Genomic DNA, 21,966 nt, shown 5'->3' on the forward strand with positions numbered 1-21,966 from the left:
CACTAAACATCGTGCTGTGTTGGCTTCATGCGACGCTTCCCATTTCGTAGTCCTGATCACTTACACTGACCCATTTCGGAAGGTTTCCGCCCACGCACGGAAGAGATGGTTGTAATTACAGTTGATATTGTGCGTGCCTGAAGACCGACTATTGTTGGAACTTCTCCTTAAAAAATTTCGTTCAATAACTGTTTTTACTAGTTCTTCACCAACATCACCTCCTTCAAGACCTGGAGCCTTCTTCCGCCTATGTATTGATAGTGGATATTTGAACATAAAAACCAGAATAAAATGTAAATAACATACATGTTTTTCTTAAGAAACAATACCTCAGGTTATTCAAAAGTCAGTTCAAAGTTTAAAGCGCTATAATATTAAATTTCAGACAACTGAAAAAAGAATACTTCATATTAAATAAATTTTAGAGATTATTTTTGAAAATCTGTCCACAAAGTTAGCTCTGTAGTAGCGTGTCTGCCTTCAGACTAGCCGACCCGGGTTTGATTCCCGGGAAGGTCAGAAATTTTTGTGTAAAATTTCTACCTCGGGACTAGAAGAGGTGGCGGTACACAACTTCTAATCACTAGATTGTGCACCAATATGTCTGGGTTAAATCCCAAATCTCTCTACAGTGCACATGAAGGGAAGACAAAATAATGTCATTGTTGATAGTGATTCGTCCGTCGGATGGGAACGTTAAGCCTGGCAGTCCCCTTGGTGCTATTCGATAGGAGTAGGCTACGTGCCGGCACCGGATTTTCCCTTCACTCTTCCTCATCTTCATCATCATAGAATCACTCTTACACATACACTCACCCAAGTACAAGACATAACTCTCCACAGATACATATCGAGCATAGCGTGGCCCGCGGAAGTGGTGTGCAATTTGGAAATGCGTCATAGTCCTGCCATCTATCCGCAATATTCGAAACCTGAATCACTCAAGTGAAGTGGTTAGGCATTGGACACACACACACTTTGCAAAATAATTTTGTTTATCTCTCTCTTGTAACATATGGATTTGTCATTAAATATTATGCTTGTGATTAGACTTCGGATTTTTAGGCACTTAAAAACTAACTTTTAGTCACCTAAAATAGGCCCTGAAGTTATTAAAATAGGCACCTAAAACATAGATTTAGGAACCTAAAAATACAATTTCAAGCAGCTAAAATGTAATTGCTATCAACATAAACTACAGTAATTATAAAATGCCGTTAATTAGTGAGTATTAAGTATTACGGTCTACAGTGACAAAAACAGTAACAAATATTGCGGTAGAACTTTATTTTTGTTTAAATCTTAAATTATGAATATCGGTAATGAATTCATCAGCCTCATTGTTCTAAGGCTGCTATTACATAAGTGCGCATATTACAATTAAATTAATTAATTTATCCTAACAATTAATTTACAATTAACACATTCATAAGTGGCACTGTAATACATAGTCTACAACGTTTTTCTCTGATTTTCTATTGTGAGAGAACTACATCATCCCGATTCACCACATTTCTACTGTTTGTTCAAGTGCTCAACAAAACATACACTTTGCAGGAATTTCTTTATTCCTACAACTAAACTATTACAGGATACTTGAACCATACCCACCCCATGACTTTCAAAACTTTCTCTTTCACCGCTACACAAAAATTTAAAAATATAGGCCTACACGTAACAAATAGAAATAGGCAATTTTGGGCTCTAAAATCTTAAAAATAGGTCTCAAAAAGCAAAATAAGCATTTTGAGGTACCATAAAACCGCTTTCAAATGTTCATATGTTATGTAAAATGTGAAGATATTTAACTAGCTTTAGTTTATCCCTACAGAAAAAAAGGCTTTTAACCTAAAATCCGAGGTCTAGTTATGATATACGTATTTCATACAATGCTGTTATGAAAGCAATAGGGAAGTTTTCAATGTCATTGACAGAAGTTCAGAACATGTAACAGTACAAGAGAAGGTAGATGTTCCATTCGAATTTGTAGAAATTTAATCAGCAGCTTTGAGGAAAATGATTGTTGGTAATAAAAAAAATCGGGAAGAACAATATTAAGTGGGAACGAAGAGGTGAGCAACCACGAAATCTTTCGTCTCTTCGGGGCCTTACGGAAATACCAGGAAGATACCAGCGAACTCTAGCAGGAGTCATATTTCTCATTGAGAAAAAGGAAAGAAGTGCAAACAATCTTGTTTTAGTATTTGCAAGAAAAAGAAAATTGGAATAATTAATGAACAGTTCTATATGGCTCATGGGTGAGACGTTCAAGATGAGCTCAAATTTATTCACATAGTTATTCACAATTGTTGAACTTATAAAATGCCCTGGAAGAAATTATTTAAGGCAGAAACTGGACTAATGGAATAAGTGACATCATCATACTTAAGTAGGGTTGATCATATTATGACGTGGCAAAATTTTCCTTAGGAAGCCTCATAATAGTAGATTGGATCAGCTTACTTGTGGCAATTTTTCGGGATGGTTCTCCCAAAATCAACACATTTAAGGAAAGATTGAAAAATTAGGCTGAGATTTAATAGTAATGTAGGTGCAATGTAATTATTTAAGTTGACATGAAATTATTTAAGTTAGCATGTTAATTAAATTAACATGTAAACTAATTAATGAAGTTAGCCACCACCGTAGCTCAGTTCGCCTGGTGATCAGGAGTTGCGTTCGGACGTGAGTTCGATTCCCGCTTGGGCTGATTACCTGGTTGGGCTTTTCCCGAGGTTTTCCCCAATCGTAATGCGAATGTCAGTTAATCTTTAGCGAATCCTCTGCTTCATCTCGCCAAATAACATCTCGCTATCACCAATCACATCGACACTAAAAATAACCTAGTAGTTAATATAGCGTCGTTAAATAATAAAGTATAAAATTAAGTTGTCATGTAATTAATTAAGATGACTTGTAATTACTTAAGTTGACAGTGGCTGGATTTAAGAGAAATAGTTTTACTTATAAGTTAGCTTTACTTTTGCTTAGGTATGTTTTAAATTTAAAATTATGGTTTATTTAACGACGCTTGTAACTGCAGAGATTATATTAGCGTCGTCGGTGTGGGGGAGTTTTGCCCCGCCTGTCTCATTTAAACACACTTAAATTCCATCGACCTGGGCTGGGATCGAACCCGCAACGTCGACCACAGAAGACCAGCGCCATACCGACTACGCTACCCAGGCCCAGTATGTTTTATAGTAGGCCTAAGCGTTATTTATAATTAGTTTTTATTTATAGTCTAGGTTTATTGCATTTATTTATAGTTAGACTTAATTGTACGTTTATTTTATCTATGTTATTTTATTGCTGTAATTATTGTAATGTTATTATATATTATATATCACTGCTACCGAGAGTATACCCAATTACAGTGATAATAAATACATTCATATAAATCCTGAAGATCATGAAATACAGATGCCACTCTCTTATTATCGCATTAATCTCATCAAAGCAGAAGCTCTGGTACTGAAGCCATCCTTGCAGTTCTATATAAAAGTGAAACATTTGAAACAACATAATATTGTCACAAAGAATTGTAATCGATTTTGAGAAAGTAATCGTTAACAGTTTGAACATTGTAATCTTAACGTTCAAGTAAAATATGATGTGCAAGAATGCTTAGAATAATATTGAAAGAAACGACTGAAGATGATGTGATAGATCTTTTTGATTAATGTAAGTCGATGTAGCCTGTGCATTTGGTAGAAAGAGCGAGGGGAATAAGGAGACCTATCCCACCTCGTTATTCTACCCCTTTGTGGGATATACTGTATGTGAAGCAACAATATATGAGCGTAGAACGAATAACGTAAGCGAAGGGTGGCATAACCGATTTCGGATTGTTGTGAGGAAATACCATCTCAGTCTACACTCAGAGCTTTAGAAAGTGTAATCAAACAGCAAAAAAGTTCTTGCTGAATTTGTTTTGGGTAAATCTGTGAGAGCAAAACCGAAAAGAACAATGAATTACAGTGAAGAAAATGTTACGATTCATAACTATGAATTACGATAATTACCAAAGTGTGGGCTTTTAGTGGAGGGAGATCAACAATAGATGTTATGTTTTATTTAACAACCCTCGCAACTGCAGAGATTATATCAGCGTCGCTGGATGTGCCGGAATTTTGTCCCGCAGGAGTTCTTTTACATGCCAGTAAATCTACTGACATGAGCCTGTCGCATTTAAGCACACTCAACAATAGATGCAATTTTTATCACATATATGGAAAAAAGTAAAGCATGTAATAATAATTGTCTATGCTCTTTTTAGATTATGATAAAGTATATGGTAAAGAGTTAGTAAGTAGAAATTACGGAATACATTATACAACTACAATACTCCTTCAAATTTAATAAACACCCTTAATTCATTATACAGAAACACAAAAATCCAAATTGCATCTGAAGAAATCAAATAGGCCTATATTATAAGAGCCTTTGTGTTAATAGGAGACTGCGTCAAGGTTTTGGTTTATATCCAGTTCTGTTTGATCTCTATATGAATAAAACAATTAAAATATTTCCATATTTTAATTATTTACAACAACACCAAAAGTTTAAAATTTAATCACAATAAAGTGTAGTATTAATAGTATTATAATTGATACAATGTAACGTGACATACTAAGTTGCAGCTTCAGTATTTTTCTCACCTTTTCTTGATCACCTGCCTAAATTTAGTGATTTTCTAGCTTCACTACTGGCAACACTTTCTCGAATATATATATCACAATAGTTAGTCATTTTGTAACTGTTAGGTTGGCACAATTTGAGATATTATTCGGGTTAGGTAAACCATTATGAATTAAATTCGGTTATTTGATACGAATATATCAATATGTGTACAGTACGATTATTTAGTCCTGACAGTCGCCGACAATTTGCGCCTGTTTCAGGCGAGTCCATTAAGTTACGCCAAGGGGTGTTCGGGTTAGTCAGTCGCTTGCATTCAGAGCGATCGGATGTCACGCGTGTGGTAGAGCGGTGTGTTTCCAGTACAGTTAAGCTGCACTGCATTTCTTTACTGACCGCTCGCTCTTATCTGTACGCCGTAGCTCTCCACACTACTCCTATTACTTCCCCTCTTACGCGTCGCCTAGCTGTCAAGACTAAGTAATCGGTCTGTATATATTATATTTTGCGATTGTAATATAACGTAATACATTTCCGAAATATAATTAGGATTCTTTAATATAGCGATTTGTATGTGAAATTACTGTTTTCATCATATCACTTTTTAAACAGTGAATATTATTTAGTAGGACTAGTGCTTTAAGTTCAAGGTTGGTAACATTGAAGTGCCTGCCATCTTTGATCTTCGGTATCTCATTTGAGATGGCCAGGTGCTACTAGCAGAATCGGAATGTATGACTAGGCATTTTGTTACTCTTCTTAATGCCGAAAATTACCATTTTTGGATTGTTCATTCATAACTCCAGATCTCCTAGTACAAGCCGGAAAGTGTGATTTTCTCTACAAAATTTTCATTGACAGGTTGTAACAATCACAGCAGTTGTAACAGCAATTATAGGGGTTCAGTAATTTATTAATCCTCTGTCACTTTTGTACAATCGAATATCGGAACTCTAATACATGTATTGGCCTTGTATAGAGAAATTGACGTATCGATGCAACACTAGCTTATAGGTTACGTCACTCATACGTTACGTTACATACGAGTATATCGGTAATATTTATTTTACCGTCAAAACAACATTTATATTGTCAGTTTCTCTTTGTATCGAATATTCATTTTCCACGTTGCTTGAGGTTGTGTAACCCTAGTAAAGTGAGGTCGTTCGACTTTTAAAAAATGCAACAACCAACGTTGGTCCGACAAAGTAACTTTTGTCATTATTGTTTCCCGAAAAAAAAAAAATGAGCTGGCCTTTTTCCATTCCTTCAGTTTCCTTAACTAGAATAACTAAAAGAATTAAAGTCATTTCAGTTATGTCTCAATCATTTTGTTATTAGTCTCTTTATTATTTATGTCTCTGTAATTTCGCTATAGGTCTATTCTGTTTTATTCCATTGTTTTTCAAAATTAAACTGTACACTAGTTTGTTCCGACTTAAAAGTTATTCGAAATACTAGTAAAAAAACCAAACGGAAAAAACTTTCGAAAGAGAAATAATGGACTCGTGGTGAATTGAGATAGATCAGTTGAACAAGGTAGCGTCTTCAAATATTTAGGCTACAATTTAGTGTGTAAGTGAAGAAAATATATTTAAAATCTGTAAGTATTGAAATTGTCGTGAATGCAATTAACGGTCTTCAAAACGAAGTTCTTCAGAACTCGTACTGGATTGAGAAGGTATAAAACACTTAGGTGCAGTTGTACGAACACGGAATAAAGTCCCGTTAAAATTAATTCCATGGTTAAGAGAGAAATGTGTTGTACGGCTTGGAATGGTGCATTATTCGGAGGATATCTTCCGAATAAGTTAGGACTATTCCATGCTTTTAGTAGTTGTTAACTTATTATCTAGAGAATAAAGTATAAAATGGCAGTAGCTTTAGACATGAATCTCTGAGAGTGATGGTGAATTAGGCCTACCATATCATTAGAGATGAATAAAACTAACTGCCGCTCTCGCTCGCTATGTTCGTTGCATTTGTCTTTCGAGTCTCGGCTTGTCTCGTCATTCTCGAAACAGCATTTGATCGGCATGGAAAAATTTCGTAACTTTGAATAACATAGGCCTACATCATTAAAATAAGTAACATTATAAATAACCCTATTTAAATGAGACAAAAAGACAAAACAGAACAGTATCTTAGTTATCAAAATGTTCTGGTTATATTATATGATAATTACCTATGGTTATATAAATAGAAAAAAAAATCTCAAATAAATATGCATTTCTAAGGAACATAAAACATAACGTTAATATCTTTTTACTTGAAATTGCACACTTGATGTCAAACATATGAAAAGAAAATTCCTAGCCCTTTTATAAGGGCCTAGTAATTAAATAAAGATTGGGGAACGGATTATTATACACTGAAAGGTAGAGATGATGTTTCAAATAGGCTACTTGATTGTTTATACCTATATAACAATTGCCAAAGCAGATAAAAGTTCAGTCAGGTATAAACAACTGTGGCGATTCAAGGCTGCTTGACTTTCGGGACTTCGGGAGTGATCAATCTCGGCGTCTCGAAATACTCACAAGCAGACTTTACTTCAACGACGCGACGTATAACATTTCCGTGCGGGTTTTCGGCTTTGCGAGCTCTGTTAGTCATGCTTTCTCGATCGTTGTTCATCTCTACATATCATGTATTTGTGCGAGTGCAGAAACAAAATAAAATAAGGCATAGACTTTATCTATTAAATGAGTATGGCGATGTAGAATTTCTGACAAGATTCAGTCTAAAAATGGACACTGCTTAAAGCGTGCTGGAATAAATCAATAATGATTTGGAACATATGACAGACAAGTAAAAATAGTTCACAATTTCATCATTTTAAAGAAATTGTAGATTTTTAAATAATTAAAATTAAATTTTAAGCAAATTCATAAGGCAATATTGTAACATCAGTATTACGTTCTGCATTATAATATAGACTCCCATGCTCTTGTCTTTCTTTTGTTTAAAAGTTATGATATCAGTTTTTATTTTCTAGCACGTTTTTAGTCATTCACTATCACAACTAGCTTAAGTGTATCTTCTATCTTATAATTTTGATTTCTAATTTACTTTAATTTACTCATTTTTTATAATAAAATCTGTAGACAAAATAGTGATATGTTCAGAAAAAAAATTTAAAAAATTACTGGTATTCTGAATGTACTTTACAAACAAAACACCATCTAAAATATTGCCAACCTCTGTTCCAATTCGGCTAACTATCGAATAGATAACCTTGGAATAAACGAACGTCATACAACCCGATAAGGCCCAGTAGTACAAACGCGAAATAAATCTTGGAGTAACAATTCGTGAAAGAGCCTAACTATGGAATAAATGGAGTACCGTGTTGTATAACATCATATTCGGAGAACAGTGTCTTTGCATTTCTTGTTCAAGATTAATTTTATCGCTTTTATTTCTAAAATATTCTCTAAGTTGTTTTTCCTTACCACTAGGCCTTCTCAAAAGTATTTTCCCCTTTCCCATCGTATTTGATTTTATACCATTATCAGTCAGGCACTTCTAGAATGTACCTTGTAAACAGTAAATTAACATTTTTTTTATTAAAAATTGTCGTCTTTGTGTCTACATGAGTAAAAGTAGTATATTTCGTGCAATAATAATTTAATTGTAAATTGCCATTAAGTAATATTTATATTTCAGTTTGCTACTTACCTTTGATGTAACTGAAATGCGTGCCTTATGTTCCAGTATTATCAGTATTCTTCCATGCATAAATTTAAATCTCCGCCTTCAAGCAAGAAAATCTTGTAAAACCTGGTTGAAATTGGGAGCTTCGCTTGTAATATCTGCAAACAGAAAACAGAGTTTTGTTGTATGATACTGTTAATTTATGTAATTAGAAACACACAAAGAGACCATTTTGGTTGCTTTTCAATATGTAATTTAATCAGTGATAATAAATAATCGAAATCGATATTGACTTCGACCGGGAATACTAATGAACGCTTCTATACCATAAAAGTATCTCAGTTCAGTAAATATCTGCACATTAGAAAAGAGATTAACAATATTAGGTATCTGAATGAACAAAATAAATGCACATATTTAAAAGAAAATACGCGTCTTTGAAAATTTCATTTTCTTTTCAATTTCCACGAGTTGACTTGAATAAAGGGGAATGATGATATATTTTAATTCTTATTTAGTACTACATAAAGTCGGCCTGGGTGGCACAGTCGGTATAGTGCTGGCCTTCTGTGGCCGAGGTTGTGAGTTCGCTCCCGGCCCAGGTCGATAACATTTAAGTGTGCTTAAATGCGACAGGCTCGTGTCAGTAGATTTACTGGAATGTAAAAGAACTTCTGCGGGACAAAATTCCGGCTTACCAGCGACGGTGGTATAACTTCGGCAGTTGCGAGCGTGGTTAAATAAAACATAATTTAGTTTAATTTTAAGCACCACATAAAATATTTTCTATTTTGTTATAACTTATGTTGAAGTTCTCGACATTAAAGTGACGATCTGACGGCTCATTGGTGACAGAATGTGAACTTAAACTGATGGAATCGTAGAAGCTTATGTGTATTTAATATACAGTACATATTATCATTTAATCATAAATCAGACAGCAGTGGCCACCACGCATTCCGGGTCTCATTCCCATCGACTTCTACTTATGGAATTGTGTCAAGCAAAGAGTACAGTGAACTTAAATGCTAAATAACCTAAGATGTTAATAAAGAGTCGTAAAATGACCTACTAAAATAAAAAATAAATGAATTTGCAACTTTATGGGTCACCAGATTAAAAAAATGAGGAAACATCATTTTCGTATTAACTCACGATACAATATTTTTCATGTCCGCTTCTTTTTTATGGACTGGTCCAATATTACTTTCTAAAAGAATTCCAGCGACGTACCGAAGTACAAATGATATTTCCATGCAGGAATTCTGCGTTATCATATGATGAAGGATCGGTGGAGCGGAGAAAAATTCTCTCTGGCACCGGCATTCGAACCCGGGTTTTCAGCTCTACGTGCTGACGCTCTATCCACTAAGCCACACCGGATTCCAATTCCGATGCCGGCTTAAATCCTCTAAAGGAAACTCTATTACCTGATAGTCGCAAGTCCTACACTTTTAAGAATTTGCACACAGTGTTTGCTGAAAGTTGCAGTTGAAGGGTTCAGAGCCATAGTGGGCCAAACGCCATTTATTAAAAACGGAGAAAGCAAAGATTAAAGTTAAGTGAATACCATATTTGAATGAAGATTGACATATCATTTAGTTTTAATGTGTATACGTTATATTACTTGCTATATGTTTCCATTGAATTATGGTAATAACTTAATTTTAACCCTTGTTTTCTGCGGTTTTAGTAAATGGCGCTTGGCCCACTATGATTCTGAACCCTTCAATTCTATGTTGAGAAATTAACATAGGTATTATAAATTACGTAACACTGAATACTACATACAGTAGGAGTCTAAAGTATTTTTCTTTTAGTGTATTCATGAACAAAAATGTAATTTCAAGAGGTGCATGTATTGGTTTAAATACGTGAATTTGTTATTTTGTATAGTTTACCTTATATTGTAAATGCTTATTTTTAATATATCAATATTTTGAGAATAAAGATGACATTTTGGTAGTTATTTTTGTTTTAGGATATACTGTATTTAAAGAATTCTTCGATAGAAATGTAATGTTGTAGTACGTTTCTTGTTAAACTATAGGTAATCACAATAAAATTCTAACTTACTGATCATCTTGAGATCTACTATGTAAGTACTGTTTTCCAGTCTCGTCACGCATTAATTGGCTACAAGAAGGTATTACAGACGGAGAATCATTGCAAATTATGATGTATGAGCAGCTCATAAAACACGTCGTTACGAGTTGTGTACTTTGTGCCGACTCCCAGATGTTCTCTGCATGTCATATCGATGTGTTTATTGTTATTGGTTTTCGAATATCTTCTCTTCCAATTTTACTGCGAGTTTTATTTCTCAGGAGTGTTACTGCATTGTTATGTTACCTCTAGGCTAAAACAACAAACGTTGAACAGATATAAGACACGTTATTGTTTGTCGTCTCCTTGAATTCCTTCCTCTTATATCCACTGCGAAGTATGTTTAACTGCCATAGATGTTATTTTATAAATAAATTTTGTTGGAAGTGAGGTATCAAGGTTTCATTAAGCCGAAATTATGAGCATGTAAGGTTTGCGGGTTTTGAGAAATGTTATTTCAGTCTTTCACAGTGCTCAACATGGTGCGAGGTTTTTAGGTTTTGCATTGTGCCAAACATGCGGGAAATCCATAGTTTCGGAGGGCCATATCGGCTTTGTAACCGGGAAAGACTGGGAAGTGGAACTTATCCGATGATCGGATAAAAAGAGATATTCTCCGAAACTGAATATCGGTGGGGTGTGATTTGCAGATCTGTGATTTTGTCACTGGTTCAGACTCTGACTATAGTTCCAAAATCGCAGCTCCGAGAAATCTCCATTTCAGACCGGTACGTGATCATAGCGATGGCGACTGACGTATGTATGACAGCTCCAGTGTTCAGACAATTGGACGGAGTTACGCAATAATAGATCAACAGACAATTTGAAAAAAAAATTAGATATTTGCACAAATCTGTTGATGGCAGGCTAATTTAACTCACAAAAAATCAAGAATGTGATATCTTAATTTTGTTGCTATTTATAAGCAAAAATTATTTTATAGCACAAAGTTCATTTATTTATTTTGTTTTGAAATATTAATTCAACTGCTGGTCTCTTATTTAAACTCGGTTAGTCTTTTTTTTAGTATTATTTGTGCTATTTTTTTGTAATAGTATGAATGTTATTATACAGGGTGGATCACTCGAATGTACCTAATTTCAATTGTATGTGACTGGTAATATTCTTCACCTGACATAATTAGGAACATTAAATCCAGACGTTTGAGATGGGCAGGGCATGTAGCACGTATGGGCGAATCCAGAAATGCATATAGAGTGTTAGTTGGGAGACCGGAGGGAAAAAGACCTTTAGGGAGGCCGAGACGTAGATGGGAGGATAATATTAAAATGGATTTGAGGGAGGTGGGGTATGATGATAGAGATTGGCTTAATCTTGCACAGGATAGGGACCGATGGCGGGCTTATGTGAGGGCGGCAATGAACCTTCGGGTTCCTTAAAAGCCATTTGTTGTTGTTGTTGTTGTTATGTGACTGGTAAACGGTTGAAGATAGAACCTTACGGTAACGTTTATGTGAAAGGAAAACTCAACAAGTTTCGAATCCTGTCAGTAGATGATGCGCAGACACGGTTTCTTTTCGTAGATTGTATCGATTGTCAAAATGGCGACACCGCAGATGAAAGCGCAAATTGTATTGTGGTATGCGGAGTTTATATCAATTGTTAGAGTTCAAAGGGAGAACCGGCGAGTGTTTAACCATGATGCTCCAACTGCTAAAAGCATTAAGAAGTGGCACGATACATTTTTAGCTACAGGATCGGTGTTGAAGAAGCATGATGGGGTGGTAGAACATCCGACGAAATGGTTGCAAATGTTCAAGCCGCGTATGAGCGAAGCCCGCGGAAGTCATTAAGAAGAGCTTCGCGGGAACTTCAAGTACGAAAAATCAACATTGCAACGAATTGTCCACAAACGTCTCAAACTGCACGCATACAAAGCGCAGTTAATGCAACGTCTGGAGCCGGATGACAAACCCAAACGAGTGGAATTCGCCAATACGATGCTAGACCGTCTCGGCGCTGATCCTGATTTTATGTCCAAGATTTTCTTCTCGGACGAAGCCGTGTTCCATGTGTCAGGTAAAGTAAACCGATAATAATCTGCGGATTTGGGAGCGCATCATAGAGGCTACTGAGAGCACTCCAGAAGACATGACAAGAAATCGTTCATTGCCTCGATATCGTCACAGTGACAGCTGGAGCTCATGTAGAGATATGGTGATGTGCATATCGAAACTTGTTGAGTTTTCCTTTCATATAAACGTTACTGTAGGTTTCTATCTTAACCGTTTACCAGTCACATACAATTGAAATTAGGTACATTCGAGCGGTCCACTCTGTACTTCTTGTATAAAATGTTTTATTAAAAACAACAGATTTATTTCAATGGCCAATGTCTCAAAACAGGTTTTTGGCTGTTGGTCTGTTATTGCGTAACTCCGTCCAATTGGAAGTCAGAAGATTAACTTGGACAACAAATTAGGGATCCAATTAATTATCATCGCGCTCTAGACTAGAAGTCAACGTCGACAATTCTTTGATACCGGAACTACAGCACACTCGCTATATTCCTTCACGAATGACTCATCTTCGTAAACATTCTTGGGCGAATATACGCGACCACACATTGCGATAACACAGGCCAGTGTACTCTGAGTGTGTTTTATTTTTAGAATACTTGCCGCGCTATTATCAGTTAATTTCGAACTGGCAGGTCAAGGTCAAGCAATGGACTGCATTTTCCACGCGTGCTTACCCCATTCCTGGACCATTCTCCTCAACTAAAGTCAGCTGGGACAGCCGGGATTACCAGTGCTTCTGTCCACAGTTCAGTTCAGTGACTCTTGCGTGGTTTGCACGTTTGAACGTAACCTTGATCCGCCAGTTCGAAATGCACAGATTACAGTCACTTTTATTGTTAAAAAACATTGCACCGACATATCAATTCAACTTATTTAGGCATAATTTTCGACAGTCATTTGAAATGGAACCAACACATTAATTACCTTTGCAATAAATTACGTAATATAATATATTATTTTGTTTTATTGAGGAATTATTTGTCAATACGTTTATCAAGCACAATATACTTAACTTTATTTCAATCGGTAATTATGTATTAAATTATAGAATGGTATAGCTTGTTTAAATCCAATTTTAATCCACTTCATTTATTACAGAAGAAAATAATTAAAATATGTCTTCATAAGCCTATTGATTTTCCATCTCAAAAATTGTTTTTAGACTTTAATGTTCTTAACATAAGACAAATTTATTATATGGTATTAATAAAATTCATACATAAAAATCGAAATAATTGTCATAGTTATGAAACAAAAGGTATGAATTCTTTAAGATTGTTTGAACCAAAATGCAAAACTGCTACAATATTTAATCATAGTAGTAATTTAGGCCCAAGAATATAACAAATTTATATTTAAATATCCTAATCTTGTCAATTCTAATAATTCTAGTATTAAATTAAAAAATTTATGTATGGATTTTTTTAAAGATTGAAAAATCGTAAATTTAAATGTATATATTCTAATTGCATAGTAGACATTAGACAAATTGTATTATATAATTCTTAATTTCAATTCAGGAATCCGCCCCTGAGCACGAGTTCTACTCTTTCAGGGGCGAGCTAAAGTTTTTCTGTATATATTATATTTTATGTTACAATTATTACCAAAATAAATAAATACATAAATAAATAAATAAATAAATAAATAAATAAATAAATAAATAAATAAATAAATAAATAAATAAATAAATAAATAAATAAATAAATAAATAAATAAATAAATAAGTAAATAAATAAATAAATCGCAGAAGAGTGATAAACATAAACATCTGTCGTCTCGTGATGTGAAACATTGAAATGTTTTGATTAAATATAGTGCTAAGGGCAATTAATTTAGAATAATTGAACAATTATTTAACTCTCATGACTAATTTCTGTAAAGTCTCAATAATAATATATTATGGAATATGATTACCCTCCATGGCTAAATCACATGTATAACTTCACTACTTTATTATACAGTAAGCCTTCAAACATTTTTATAAAAACTGTAATTGAATCGGAAAAAGCAGAAGTGAATGTAAATATCTTCTCTTATTTAATTTATGCAGAGAACAACTAAAGCAATTCCTACATGCAATTAATTGATTCATATCTTGGGTACATAAAATGTACTATTTTTAAAATGAAAACCTAGTTACTTTGTGTCACAGAAATGTTTTGTAAGTAAACCTGTTGTACTGTTGAAGGTCCAAAAGCACTGCAGTGGTAAACAAACATAGCAAGGATTGTTCTTCTAATATAATCTTTCCTAACTTAAAATCATATAAATGCTAATTTTAGTGCTAAAAAGTCTTTAACTTTTCTTCAACACCGATTGTGTTACTTGTTCTTTATTGTGTAAATGAGAGTACTAAAGCCGTCCCAGCTGGATTCCAAACATGACGAACCGGATAATGTTTTTATAATATGTAATATCTCCGCCGGAGTTCGAAGAAATGTCCATCCTGGAGCCCAGGTGTTTGTCCTTCACGGATTTCTCGAGTTTACTAGGACTTTCATTTCGGTGTGGTGTGTTATTCTTTTTATTTTTTTTCTTTCTATGTCGTCTTTTTTTTAATTCACCAGCTTCCCATGTACTCAAGGCTTTGTCCGTAAAGCAACTAAAAAAGTAAATAAGATAAAATTGAAATAAGATAAGGAAAGAAAAAGCGAGGCACTCTAAGACACACATATCTGTACAGGAACACCTTCGTCATAACCACAAGCTCACGTGTATTTTAACCTGCCACTCGGGTGCGACCGCGCTTTTGCTACTGGTAATACGCCGTCTGGCTGTAAATTACATACGGAGGGAAATAATAATAAAAAACAACAACTTTAAAATCATTTTGTTCCTATGTCATTATGAAGGGGAACTTGTTTAAAGTTCTGTTGTGTAGGCACAGTAGCTTGATGCTGCAACCCAAGGCTGACCAACCGGCAAACTGCCAAGTGGTTTTATTTGGCCTAAGAAATGCTCTCTCCTGCGCGGAATAGAATACCGTGCGGTTTAATGGCCTAATCATTTCAGTGCTGACAACACAGATACGCAAGGAATGTTCACCTCACTGTGAACAAATAGGGAAATTGAATTGGACTCTATTTTACATCTGCATTCATTATCACCGTCGTCATCACTAGGGCTCGAATTTCTATGACATCTCATAATTTCATTCTGTTCTCTTTTTATAAATTTAAGCTAAATTAAACAAATTTCTAGCTTTTCTGAACACGATGACACAGTTTTTATCGGTCATATAAATGAATCGGTTATTCAAAGGAAGGTTCAACTTGTCATTTTAAAATTTTACAGGAAGAACAAAAAACTGAATACCTCATTATCAAATAACGATACAAAATCAATTGAAAGGGTTTTTTAAAGTAACCATACTTACTTGCTTACTTATGGCTTTTAAGGAACCCGGAGGTTCATTGCCGTCCTCATATAAGCCCGCCATAGGTCTCTATCTTGAACAAGATTAATCCAGTCCCTACCATCATGTCCCACCTCCCTCAAATCCATTTTAATATTATCCTCCCATCTACGTCTCGGCCTCCCTGAAGGTCTTATTCCCTCCGGCCTTCCAACTAACACTCTATACTCATTTCTGGATTCGCCCATACGTGTCACATGCCCTGCCCATCTCAAACGTCTGGATTTAATGTTCCTAATTATGTCAGGTGAAGTTCTGCGTTGTGTAAGTTTCTCCATTCTCCTGCAACTTCATCCCTCTTAGCCCCAAATATTTTCCTAGAACCTTATTCTCAAACATCCTTAATCTCTATTCCTCTCTCAAAGTAAGAGTCCAAGTTTCACAATTATACAAAACAACCGGTAATAATATAACTGTTTTATAAATTCTAACTATGAGATTTTTTGACAGCAGACTAGATGACAAAAGCTTCTCAACCGAATAATAACACGCAGTTCCCATATTTATTTTGCATTTTTATTTGTTACTGTTGCTCCCAGGTATTTGAATTTTTCCACCTCTTCGAAGGATAAATCTCCAATTTTTATATTTCCATTTCATACAATATTCTGGTCACGAGACATAATCATATACTTAGTCTTTTCGGAATTTACTTCCAAACCTATTGCTTTACTTGCTTCAAGTAGAATTTCCATGTTTTCCCTAATCGTTTGTGAATTTTCTCCTAACATATTCATGTCATTAAAGTAACCATAGTCCAAAAACAAATGCAAATTTGTGATATTAAGCTTATGGTGAGGGTATTGTAGCGGCAATCTACTGAATTATTTGTTAGAGGAAAAAAATACCATAGGTCTTTATAAGAGTGGAAATATTCAGTGGTTTTCATAAAAAAAACCATAGTCCATAGACTTATTTTGTGAAAACAGTCATCACCCAGCCAGAACGATGGTAACATTTACAAATACCTCATTCATATCATCTTGAATACAATTTTAAACTGTAGTAGATTGGCAGTACTGCTTCTTATGTACGCAACAAAAGCCACCTCAGAGAAAAGTGCTTTGGCACGTGAATTATTGTATTAGTTATGGAGAAGAAACGTAAGCAACGAAAGGAGAAGAAACAGGATATAATAAAAAAGAAGATTAAAGGAGAGGCACACTTCAGCCACAACAGAACATTTTTTCTTAAAATAACCATTGTCTACAGTTACCTGTATTTACACATGCATTTCTATGAAGCAGTTTAGGTTATAAATGTACGAGTACTTCAATTTTTCCAAATTACTACAATACCTTAAGAAAAAGCATGATGAATTTTATACTTGAAATGTCAACAACACCCATGCCAGGTAGTTTTCTGTTTCTCATAAACATTTATGTATTTGGACTATGGTTGTTTTTTTAACTTATATTTTTAACATCATAATATTTAATGCATTTCCAAGAAGAGACGATATAATTTTATTCTTTCTGTGACTGCTTGAAAAGGGTTCAATTATTAAGCCAATTTCCTGAAATTTAGTTCTTGCCATAGTAAATAGGGTTAAAGCACTATTTAAGTTTTTTGCAATTAAAACTCTGTCATCTGCAAAGCCTAATACACTGAGTTTAGGCAAATTTTCTTGTAAACTATACCCATATTGGTCACTTATCATGTGTTCCGACAACTCATTTAAAATATGATCCGTTGCCAAGTTGTACAGCGCAATAGAAAGTGGAGCTCTCTGCATCAGCCCTCTTCTTAAATGAATTGTCTTAGTTTTCCGGTTATTTAATTCTACTTGCATTTTATTTCCCTCTTGTAGATTAATGATAACTTCTTGTAATTTCTCTGAAATAGGTTTGGAACATATTACAGACTTTAAATGATCTAATCCAACGTTGTCGTGAGCCTTGCTAATATCAACGAAAAATATACCTAGTTATTTTTTTTTTCTTTTTCCCTTTGACATGTTTCAAAATATCATTACGCCTAACTAGATGAATTAATCTGTGTATCTGAAGTTGCCACAAATCCTCGTTTGTTTTCATAGAAAAGAACCTACTCCCTCAGTTGTCTTTCAAACATTCTTTCTATAATTCGACGAAGAACAGAACAGATGGATATTGGCCGCCAGTTTTCCTAGGTTTATTTTTTAGGGTTCTGTAGATATTTATCTTCAGTATTTAGTGTTTATTTGGTGCTTTTTACGGTGATGGATTGTTAGCCCTTCGCTCAACCTCCAAGCTGGAGGACCACCCTTTATCGGCTGTCCGCAATTCCTTATGCAATATATTCGCAGCTACCCTTCATAACTTGAGGCCGTCTCCTCCATCCGCAACCTAAAAACGCTCCATTAAAAATGAGAAATTTATCCTTTGAAGAGGTGGAAAAATTCATATATCTTGGAATAACAGTAACAAATATAAATGGCACTCAGGAGGAAGTTAAACGCAGAATAAATATGGGAAATGTCTATTATTATTATTATTATTATTATTATTATTATTATTATTATTATTATTATTATTATTATTATTATTATTATTATTATTCGGTTGAGAAACTGAAAGCTAATTGTTTCCTTATTGCAGTAGCATGTTATAAATTCTCTACTTGTTAAGCAGCTCGAAATAAGTGTTCAGCCCGTTAGTTTTGTAAAAAATCACAAAACACTTTATTATTATTCAAATAAATACTACAGATTTATTTATTATTTATTCAATAATTTATTTCACTATGATCTCGTAAATCCATTCGATTTTTGGAAGTTAAATTAGGTGGACTATTTTGTTTATATGACGTCATTCCATTTTCAACCAATCAAGTGTAATAAAATTTTGAATTCCAACCAATCACAGTCACACTTTGCGATAATTTTTGCAGCTAGATTTATCGCTATCAATTTATCGCATGGTCGTTCTTTTCTTTAGTTGTTGTCGCCAACTGTTTCCCCGTAAATTGATGATCATGAATACATTAAGATGCAACTACACGGTTAAACTTTTCTTTCAACTTTAAAGCAATGAATGCAAGATTGATATTTAATATTAATTAATATATTTACGCAGTGAAGACGACGTTCAAAACGGCACACCATGTAAACACAAAATCTTCATGCATCTTAATTGAACGTACGTTTTAAACTTGATTCTTTCAATATTCTTCCCAGATTGCACGCATACGCAATTGGAATATTGAACTGTGTAGAAGCAGCTTTAGTTCCGTTACACACTACAGCGGAAATGCGTTTGTCGAGCTATAAAAAATGCTTTCCTGTAGCACGAGTAACGGTCGAAATAAGGCACAGCTGACATTGGTCCTGCTCCCACGGGTAACTTAACCTATAATTGTACCCTATAAAATTTGTATTTTGTGAATTAAATTAAACAATTAATAGAAAATCAGATGTTCAGATTTATGTAACATCATCGCATATCAAATCCAAAGACCTTGCATAGTAATAATAAGGTTATTGATCAAACTGCCTTCCGTATAGCGTAATAAAATTCGTGTTTTAATTAGGCCTATCTATACAGAGATGGCTTCACTGTGTAGCAACATGTCTCGCTGTGAATACATAAGCATTGGTAAATAGCTGTCCCCACTGTTGCTGTTAAATTAAATTATGATTTCAGCAGATAATGAAAATGTATTTATGTTATAATAATAAGAGAAAAGTGCAGTACATATAATTAACATTGTTAAACCTGTATTTCGCTTTTCGCAATTGGCATTACTGAATAATAACATCGAATTTCTTTATTGCAGTAATCGATATTCATCTACGAGTATTTCAACTTCACAATATCTAAATAGGTAAAGTATTCGTTAATATGCAATTATTAACATTTTGTGATCGAATTTTAGGGATATATTATTTACATTTTTATTTTATTCACGATATAGTCCTAATAAATGTCACTCGAGGTCTGAGATTTCCCAGATAAATCCACTCGCTCGTGGATTTATCGGCAAATCTCAGACCTCTCGTGACATTACTACAGATAATATGAAGTGTGTATGATAACGGATTTATATACATACTGTTTTGATTAAATATTAATTTTAATTTGTTTACTGTAATTAATTTTTTACGTAAAAATGATGTAATGAAAGGAGAAATTTTTGCCATTAGTCCTTTATGTTTACCTTCAATTCATAAGCTATGAAAGGAGTATTCAGAGCTTAGCAACGATCATACATCGTACACAGCCATGTTATTGACTGCTCGCTTATTATCTCAAAAACCTATGAGAGGACACTTAATGTAAATAAATAAATAAATATAAAAATAAATATTTAAATAAATACATAAATAATTACTTAAATATATTAATTAATATTTAAATAAATAAATAATTACTTAACTAAATATTTAAATGCTTCCATGACTCAGACACAACACCCTCTCTACTCTAGATTTCACGATCATTAAATATACAGAATGTCTCAAAATTCTCGCACAAGGACAGTATAATGTGAATCCTGGATGAAAATAGTGAGAAAGTGTTAGTGACAAAATTTCGTGCCAGTAATTTGTAATTTCAGAATATGTGTGTCAACACTGTATTTTGCAAATAAATATAAATCCTGCAATCGTAGCCAAATTATCTGTAGGCTGCTTTAAACTAATTGTTGATGGTTTAGACCACCACCTCTCTCTCTTTTTTATTTTATATACTTTTTTATTTTTATTACCTTTATATGCTGCACGACTTTTTCCTTGTTGAATTATGACCCTTCATAACGTCGTAATAAATTCCCGTTTATCAATTCCCTGTCATTTTAATGCTTGTTTGTTACATTGATAAACACAGTAAACATTACATTACAGAAAACAAAATTTTGTCACTAACATTTTCGCCACCATTTTCATCCCGGATTCACACGATATAGCCCGTGTGCGCGAATTTCGGGATGCCTTTATAATATGTAGTTGTACCTAATGAATGTAACCCCCTTTAAGATTTTATCGTCTTCATCTTCAAGGTAAGCCATATGGCCTATTTCTTTTCATGGACCTTCCCAAAGACGTGTAGTTCTTCCGACACGTCTTCCTCTTAACCTGTACTGCACGCATATGAAGATGAACTTACTTCCCGGTTCCTAATTCTGACAATTTTTGAATTCAAATTCCCCTTATCAGCATGGAGGCTCACAATCTCACCGAAAAGGAGGATGATGAGCTTGTTGACTTATTGTGTGACACAGTTTGAAAAAAAAAGTTTAAAAGCGAATGTCACCTTTTTATTTTTGACTGAAAGTTTATGCGGAACATAAAGAACATTGCCTTCAAACATTTAATGTTTGTCGAGCAGGCATTTTCTGCTCTTTCCTGTATCAAAATCATTTTAAAAAAATCAAGTAAATGCGGTGGCACTCTTGAGATTAAAGATAACTAACATTGATCCTAAAAAGGCCTATAAATACAGGGTGTCCAGAAATTAAGTATCTGTTTTGTAAAAATAAGGCGTTTATGGTTATGATGTGTATGGTAATGAATTGCAGGTACATTGTGTATCTATACTGTGTAGTTGCTGCTGGAGTCCGTGCAATGGCTTTGTGACAACAGCTACACATGCATTCTGGAGCTCCACCAGTGTGGTAATGGGTTGAATGAGCACATGTCCTTTGATAATTCCACACACACGCTGTGCAAAGTCCTCGTCATGCAGGTGATGCAGAATTTGCAGGTTGCACGGCTTCCTCTTCAGCGTGAAATCCAACACCTATGCACCATCGAACACGGAATTTTCAATTCCCATAACAAACGCCGCACTGATTTTGAACTAAGTTCGATGGACAACCTGATGATGCTTTAGTTAGAGGATGATGGACATCCTCGTACGGGATCCGTTGTGACTGTCCGAGTACGCTTAAACTTGTTTACTAGCGTGTGAAGTGTTTTGTCTGTGGGTTCACCTTTATGGAATCGGCAATGAAATTTCGTTCGAACGTCACCATACCACGACCCCTGTAGCCTTCACATTACCATAGCAACCTTCAGTGGCCCCAGTTTTTGGAAAACATTGGATGGGCTCAAACACGACTTCTAAGTTAAAATAAATAAATCTCAATAATAATAATAATAATAATAATAATATTAATAATAAT

At 34.3% G+C, this 21,966-nt stretch overlaps 1 protein-coding gene across 1 annotated transcript in view; it reads right to left on the reverse strand.

Annotated features, from left to right (window-relative positions):
• The window catches only part of lov (jim lovell), a 437,315-nt gene that overhangs the window by 160,000 nt on the left and 255,349 nt on the right, over nucleotides 1-21,966 (reverse strand). The window contains exon 3 of the mRNA XM_069843710.1: nucleotides 8,323-8,456. The gene's annotated coding sequence lies outside the window, so the exon portion shown is untranslated. The remainder of the gene's footprint in view (nucleotides 1-8,322; nucleotides 8,457-21,966) is intronic.

This window comes from Periplaneta americana, chromosome 13 (assembly GCF_040183065.1).
Source record: "Periplaneta americana isolate PAMFEO1 chromosome 13, P.americana_PAMFEO1_priV1, whole genome shotgun sequence".
In the NCBI taxonomy this organism is placed as follows: Eukaryota; Metazoa; Arthropoda; class Insecta; order Blattodea; family Blattidae; genus Periplaneta; species Periplaneta americana.